The sequence below is a fragment of the Cyprinus carpio genome, chromosome B3, assembly GCF_018340385.1.
Source record: "Cyprinus carpio isolate SPL01 chromosome B3, ASM1834038v1, whole genome shotgun sequence".
Lineage (NCBI taxonomy): Eukaryota > Metazoa > Chordata > Actinopteri > Cypriniformes > Cyprinidae > Cyprinus > Cyprinus carpio.
Window position 1 is genome coordinate 35,922,682 of NC_056599.1, and position 8,568 is coordinate 35,931,249.

General features: G+C 34.5%; 1 protein-coding gene across 1 annotated transcript in view; it reads left to right on the forward strand.

Annotated features, from left to right (window-relative positions):
• The window catches only part of LOC109094670 (NACHT, LRR and PYD domains-containing protein 3-like), a 392,152-nt gene that overhangs the window by 88,818 nt on the left and 294,766 nt on the right, over positions 1-8,568 (forward strand). The window lies entirely within an intron of this gene.

Below are 8,568 nucleotides of genomic sequence, written 5' to 3' on the forward strand. Positions count from 1 at the left end.
GACTTTGGAAGCTTATTGGTTTCTTTATAAGTGTGTTGTATTATTCATTTTGGTCTTGGTCTTTTCGTTATTTATTTAATGTTGTAGCATTACAATGTTAAATTATAATTTGCTGAGAATCTGCCAAATCTCAGTTTGCTCACTATTAAACCAAAACTGGCAAGAAAAGATCACTTGATTTCAGAAGACTGTTAGGGAGGTTTGAATGGTAGATTGAAAATCTGTTTTTTTCTTAAGTAAGATATATTAAATACTTGGCCCTTCTTGCATTCATAAACAGCCCTTCACACATACAGAAACATTTCTATGGACACCAAAAACACACTTCAAAAACAACACAAACACACTTCAAAAACAATCAATCCACTAAATAACAAAAACACATACACTAAAGAACGATACCACATTATGTACTTTACATTATTTCCTCTTTTTGCATTCTTTCTAAGCATTATGGATGGAGTCCTGATAGCACACGTATGTCACTGAGATGTCTTTTTGGTTTTCTAGAAGATGTCAGTTTTGGATTCTCTTGGAGTTGTTCCTGTTGGATGTTAGAATGTAATTTAGCCAGTGTTTTTTCAATGTGAGATTTAGATTTTATTTATGAATTTGCATTAATCAGATGTTTGTAGATAAAACGTGATGCTTAAAAGAGCATGGTATGCTTTCCAGATTTGCAGTGTTCTCTTTCATAGATGTCTTGTTGACGTACCTGTGCTTACTGGGTGAAGGATTTCTCAGGTATACCATACACTGTGTAATATTTAAAAGTCAAGATGAAATCGAAATCTACCCTGTTCACTTTCCTAATACATATTCCTAGTCTTACTGTGCACTTACCAGTACGCATTATTCAAAACAATTTCCTTCCCCCAAATTTCTGCCACTAAACTGATTTTCTTTTTTGATGACTTAAAATGCCTCTTACTTTCAAACCTTCCCCTCCAACCACTTGTCAAATTCACACTTGTCAAAATAGATCTATTCAGTCTACCGCCTTCTTTATTTTTTCTCACTGAGTATCCTGTTTTACATTAAAATGTCAAATGATGGTTATTATTAGTAAAATGATTTGTGAAATGGTTTTTAAACACCATTTCATGTTTTCTTTAACACCTAATTTGTTACTTGATGCGTAGGAAGAATCTGTTAAATGAAAATGTCATATTTATGTTTCATGACTAATGGGACATTGATGTCAAAAAAAAAAAAAAAAAAAAAAAAAAAATGCTGCTTTGGTCCAAAAAAAAAAAAAAATGAAGGTCCAGTTGTATATCTGGATAAGATCTTTTATTTGGACCATTAATTACATATAAAAAATGTTACCAGCTGCTAGACCTGGTATACCTTGTGGTTAGATTTATTAAAATGCTAATAAAGTGGAATGTACCCTGTTCCACAAAAAGTCTTGCGCAATTAAAAAAAAAGGTTTTTCATATTTTATTTAATATTTATAGATTTTATTATGACATTTGTTCAATTTCATACTCTTGTTTGAAGAAAGGTAGCAAAAGAAGTTAATTTGTTGAAACTGTTTTGATCTTGTTTTGTTGAAATGCAAAAATAAAAGTGTTGACAATGTTTGAAAGGGTATTTTGCATGGGTATAACCGAAAACCAATGTAAGGGGATGGTTTCGACTTCTTAGAATTGTGACAATTATTGTGTAGTAATATTTTAAATTAGCACAAGTTTGCATAACTTAATAAAAGTTTCAGTGGAGTCAAAAAGGACAACAGGAAAGGAAAACTGGAAAATTCTTCATGTGCAGAACATGGAACTTATATGGCCAGCCAACAGTGATGGGGCATTACAAAACATATTGATGTGCTCACAGACAATAACCATGAAGAAGCTGAAAGACATTTTAACCCTGGAAAATGTGTGAAGAAAACAAGTCAAATGTGAAAAGTTTCTTGTTAAAGCGACAAAAGCAAAAACAGACATTTTAATGTGTTGTGTTTTCCAGAAATATTTGCATGAATCAACATTGCTCTGGAGAAACATTGTAGGAATAAACACTAAAAGTACTGAACGATGTGGCTTTTGTGTCTTTTCTGAAGCAATGTTCCAACTGGTTTTCACATACGACTCATCATATGCTCGGCAAGATTACAGTTTTTTTTTTAAATGCTCCAAATGCAATATCTTTTTCATGCCCTACCATACTAATATGACTTCTTATCATCCTGCTCCTGATATCTGAGGGCATTTCACTATCCTTACCAGTCAAAAATCTTGAGTAGTGCTGTTCACATGTGTCACAAGATACATGTCTACTAGAAAAGAGATTCTTTTTTAATTTGCTTATTTTAAAACATGTTGAGTGAACAATATTTGAATTCATGACCAATGCAGTTGTTGATATCTATAGACCAATGAGCTTGCCAATGAGCTATACTTTCCAGAAAATATTAAACATAGTTTGTCCTTTTTTCCTCAAATATTTTTTAGGCAAAAACCCTCTTTCTGCATTGATTCCATCAAAGTGTATCAGTATATTCTAAGTACATTTGTTTTTAAGCAGCAGTGTCCATGAGTAAAGATTGCAGCATCCTGGTGATGCAACTACCATTGAAATAAATGGAAAAGCTATTAGATAGATCTCTACAAGTAATATGGACTCTTCTAATAAATAAAAAATGTATTATTTAAGGAAATATTTAAATGTTTGCATTTTTATGTTATTTTTTAAATAAATTAAATAATTAGTTAAATCTACATCCACATTTTAAAATTTGAAAATGCCGTATTTCTTTGAAACCAATCTCCGTCCTTTTGTTTTGTTTTGTTTTGTTTTTTGTTGTTTGTTTTTTACACTGACACGTCTGACAATGTGAAAAAGTTCTCATGTTATTCTTCTGGTAGATCATTTTATTAGCAAAATATGCTTCCACTCACTAGTGTATCCAGGATTGGTCTAAAAGGCAACTGTCAAAATCTTTTGCCACAGGACCAACGCTATCTCAAAACTGGCTAAGTCATACAACCTTACTCGTATGATTTTGTTCGATTTCTGTGATGGTTAAGTTTAGGGACGGGGTTAGGTATGTTCCTTCATATGGCTTCCTACAAGTTTTCCACACGCTTTTTCACAAATCGTATGAATTTGTTCAAATGTAGTAGTATGAATTTGTACGAATTGGCCACCTTGTCAAATTTGTACGAAGGTGTGGTCCTTATACGAAATGTGTACGATGGTGTGGTCCGAATTTTCACCTTGTAAAATACTTATGATTTTTCACAAATCATATGATTTTGTTCAAATGTGGTAGTATGAATTTGTACAAATTGGCCACCTTGTCAAATGTGTTCAAAGGTGTGGTCCTTAATACGAATTCCTACGAATTTTCCACCTTGTGAAATACTAAAATTTTTCACAAATCGTATGAATTCATACAAGTGAGGTTGTACGAATTTATACGAGTTAGCCACCTTGTCAAAAGTGTAGTTCGCAAGATGGCAAATTGAGTAAATTTGTACACAGATTGTACACAGTAACATCAATATTTAACAACACTATGAAAGTGAATAGTAGGCACAGCATTACTGGTACATCCATAGATGCAGTATATAGGTACAATATGCATCATATGACTAAACATACATCAATTTAAAAAACCTCAGTTTTCACAGTCCACACTACAACATGATAACGGCATTTGCAAATTTATCTACTTGAGATAGCATCTTCGAAAAGTTCTGTTTTCACTGAACAAAAACACTGTCTCAGAGAAGACAAAATGTGAAAACATAGAGAAAAACATGTATCTGGTTAGATAATTAAACTAAAATATGTACTAAAAAGGGATCAGAGAGTTGGTGAAGACTAGGGCAAGTGCTGACCAGTTCCCTCACACAAATTAAAGTGACAGAAGTGAGCTGACTCATTATGGGATGCTAATGAGAAACAAAGAGGCGATGTGAGAAAGAGCCCTAGAGAACTGTGTGTGTTGGTCTGTGCTGGGTTGTTTAGTTTAACCCCAAATACAAACATGAAAGGGAATAAAAATGTAATTATAATATCTTATTTGCGGTGATTTGTCAAAGATTTACTGGAAATGTTTGACTAAAGTACCAGCTCTAGTACTTCTGCCATCTGGAAGGCTCAGACTGCGAGACAGAAGCAGGAAGACAAAACGACAGCTATGTTGTACATTTTGTTCCCACGATTCATGTTGGATAAGAAGAGAATGTATCAAACTCCCACCTTATTACCATCCCTCAGAGCCAAACTCGGTTTCTCAGGATGATATAGCTAAAATCACAACCTCGTGGTGCTTTTTTGGACATCTAGAGAGGTGACTCAGTGGCTGTTTTTGTACAAGCAGGATTTATATGGATATGAATAGGAGATCATGCTTACTGTCGACCATCTAGCAGTGGGAGGTAGTGAAATACAGCCTGGTACGGACAGAAAGAACAGCTTGATCTATATTCATCTGATTGGATTTTAATGCTTAAAGCTCAAAGCGGAACTCCAAGATCTCGACGTCAACCTCTTTTAATGCTTAAGGCTGAATTTCAGTGCAGTTTTCTGGTGGCCAGAGCTATTCATCAGACAGTGTTTATGTGCGGTAGCATATGGCTTTTAAAGTGATTCACACCGAACACATGGCGAAGCATGCTGATTTGTGTGATCATCTGAGCACAATCAAAAAATCTTTTGCTGCACATTAGTGGAGCTAGCTAAAACAAGCATCATCATTATTATTTAATGAATTATGATTACTATAATATTATCAAATTTGTGGAAAATCTAGAGAACATCACTGAGATTTGTGAGACTGTTAAGCAGCTCACAGCTGCTACAAACACTTACTAACCACATAGTAAAGATCTTATTCAGGACAATATATATAATAATGATGATATATATATTGTACTAGCTAGAGTTTTTATTAACATTTGTATACTAAGCTCCACTCCACTCAGAAAAAAGAAGAAATATATATATATCAGAACCTGGTTTTTGTTTCCTGTTGCCCTGGAAACACAAAACTTCCTTCCCCTGGGAAAAAAGTAGAGTGCTTAAGTGCACTGAATATGGTGAGTTTTCTGCCATTTATGAACAACACTTCCCCACCGTGTTTGCACTGTTATACGGTAGGAGGCGCTAGCACACATTTTCTGAAAGACTACAGAATCTCTGGATCAAAAAATGGGTGAAGAAGAAGCAGAAACAAGCAACAGCATAGGTAAACAGATGCACATGTAAATTAACACAATCATCAAGCTTTAAACAGCATATAAATCCAAACTGTTACCAAATGAAATCATTTTTTTTAATTTTTATTTTTTTATGAAAATGGTCAAAAATGCTGGTGGTGACTGGTAACTTTTGTGCCCTATTTGACATTACATTTAAAGCTAATATGTTAAATGTACTAAATCTCAGCTCCATCATTACAAATGTGTAATTACAAACATATATTAAATACATGACCTAGAAGTTTTAATAAATTACATTTAAGAATATTTTAGTTTACCATAAATTCTTATCAGTGCATTCACCAATAACCATATTTCAACAGAATCAGATGTAATTGTGACATTAGAAATAAAAATATTTGAATCTGACTTTTTCAGTCTTTAAGTGCACAAGTGGGTGAAAAAAACCCTAAATAAATTGCATTTAATATAAATTTAAAAGTGACATAAAAATCTGACTTTTCTTGTCTTTAAGTGCAATATTCAGGTCCCCAGTGCATCTACCAATCCAGAAAATGAGAAAAAGAACAATCCAGTTAAAATTTTTTTGGTAAGCCTTTCCCTGCAAGCTTGTGAAAAAACCCCTGTGATGTAGGAAGTTGCCGCCATTGTGTTTTTGCAAGCGACAACAGTGTACCAGTTCTAATACCATTGCGAAAGTTTAAGCAAAGCATGCTAACTGTTCTGTCTTTGGCTGCACAGACAAGCACAGAACACTATTTAGAGTCCCAGCCTCAGAGGAAACAAGAGAGCAGTGGATTTATTGATTTATTTACTGTATATTACAATGCTAATCTAAAATAAACGTGATTTCTGTCCTAGATGTTTACCTTCAAAGACATAACCGAAAAAAACAAAAACTTGTGTGCATTTGTCAGTTTAAGCGAAATAAGAGATGAAAGAGAAGATTAGTCATGTGCTGTATGACAGCTTCTTTCTGTGTGCGCTTTTTAAATGCGTGCACTCATAAAACCATATATCAGATGTTTAAACATATGGTTTAAAACGTATAATTTTAGCATGACAGACATGGTATTCAAAACCAAACAGATGTTTTTTTGGCAGAATATCTGAGGTATGAGCTGTAAAGGCACAGCCCTATTCTGGAAAAGGGGGCGGGGAGCAGCAGCTCTTTTGCATTTGAAGAGACATGCACAAAAACAGCATGCTTCTGCTTCCTCTCAAAATAGGCATTTTCAAAATGATATAATAAATGATCTGTGGGGTATTTTAAGCTGAAACGTCACACACACATTTTGGGGACACCTGAGACTTATATTGCATCTTGTAAAAAGGACCATAATAGGTCTACTTTAAACTATAATTTTCATTTAATTGTAAAATAACATACAATTAAGTGTATGAAAACACTACATTCAATTTGCATTTAATTATAAAGTATAATATTTCTATACACTTTTATGTACTTTTCCTCCCATACAGGATACCTCACAACAAAATGAAGATGACACAGAGGTATATTTCAGGACAAACTTATTGTTAGACTGTTTACTCCTACATCACTTATTTATAAGGTTGAGAAAAGATCCTTAGGCACTGAGAGACAGATGCAAAATGTGGATGATCCAGAAAACCTTTGGGCAGCACTGCAGGTTATGATAAAGACAGAAAACAAATTATACTGTTGGATTTCTGGGTGCTGAGATAATGTTAACGCCCAGAGCAAAGGGAAGCCGACCAGAAAAAAAAAGCCATATAGCTGCAGGCATCAGCCATAAAGCAACTTTACGCCTGCGTCTCATCTCTCTCTCGCTCTCTCATCTTCTCACGGTTAATCTTTGAGATAAGAAGGACAGATTAGTCAACAGTTGCCAGATTAGTCAACAGTTTTAGTGTATCTCTGTGGCAGAATTACAGCACCACATGCTTGTCTGGCATGTATACTACATCGTTTTGTGGTTTCGTGTGGATGCAGATATTTCTTGAGATGAGAAAAAAAAAAAGATTGGATAGGGAAAGCTCTGGCTTTGTGTGGACGTAGCCTTAGTCATTTTAATGTTTTAAAAATAATACATTGCATTGAAAAGTGGATATCTGAAGTGGAAAACATTTATTTAATTTCACCTCAGACCTTGCATGCATGCATTTTCTTCATGTCACTAGCTGTAGGCTGAGAGAAATGTCTGCTTGGAAGATATGGGCAAAGTTTGAGAGCATATTTACAGATTTAAAGGGGATGAATGTAAGCGAGCTGACTTCAATAAGGTTTCGTTGATATTTTTTTTTTCATGTTACCTCCATAAAATGCCTAAAAAATTGTGTTTAAAGGAAGTACTGCTTTTACGGAGTTAACTGTTATATTTCTTCTTGCTCAAAAGTGCCACCTAGTGTCAAAGAGTAAATCTGGATTTTCATTCATCCCGTCTGCTGCTTTTTTTGCCATCAGTGTTGTACATTTTAAATGTTTGATGGAAAATGAAAACAATTTGGATAATGTAATCTGAAATTATTTGACAGTTTGATTCATAATTAAAGTATTTCAGATGGGTCGCATATACACAATGCTTTTGACTGTCTTCTGAGGGTTTCTTACTTTTAGACTAGGCAACTAGTTGGTTACAAAATTTCTATTTAAATGTCAGTGAAATTAGTCATAGCTCAAATCCCTCTGAAACATTGGCTGTTATTCAAAACCTGCATTACAACTATTGGCCTCCAGATCAACCCCAATTTGAATTTTTGTTATTTCTAAAGGGGTCATATGATGTTGCAAAAAGAACATTATTTTGTGTATTTGGTGTAATGCAATGTGTTTATGCGGTTAAAAAAAAAAAAAAAAAAAAAAAACATTATTTTCCACATACTGTACATATTGTTGCTCCTCTATGGCCTGCCTTTCTTTCGTCGATTTTTACAAACTCATCGCTCATCGGCCAGCTATCCAGCGTGACCAAGCGGGAGGTGGGCTTAACGGTGATTGTCCAGCAATCCAGGGTGTTTTGATTGGTCAAATACCTCAAGCATTGTAGACGAGTGAAAATGTTACTCCCCTTAACATAACATACATGTGTCCCGGCACGTGTGTGTGCACAAAACCAATAAAAGCAGAGCCCATTACAAAGTGAGGGTCATTTGGCTGCACATCACGTCACGTGTTGTGACATAATTACTGATTATGAATGAAATTTACTGTGTTTTTACACATACATTGTGTATCGCGACGAGCGTAAACCAAAAACCCCATTAAGTCTGGCATTTGTGATCAGAGACAAATTACTAATTACAACAAGCACTACCCTACACTGCTGTGTTGTGTCGTGCTGTGAATCATCCAGTGGCAAATTCTTTAAGATACGTACAAACAACTTACAGACTACTGTAAGACTGCTCCAGA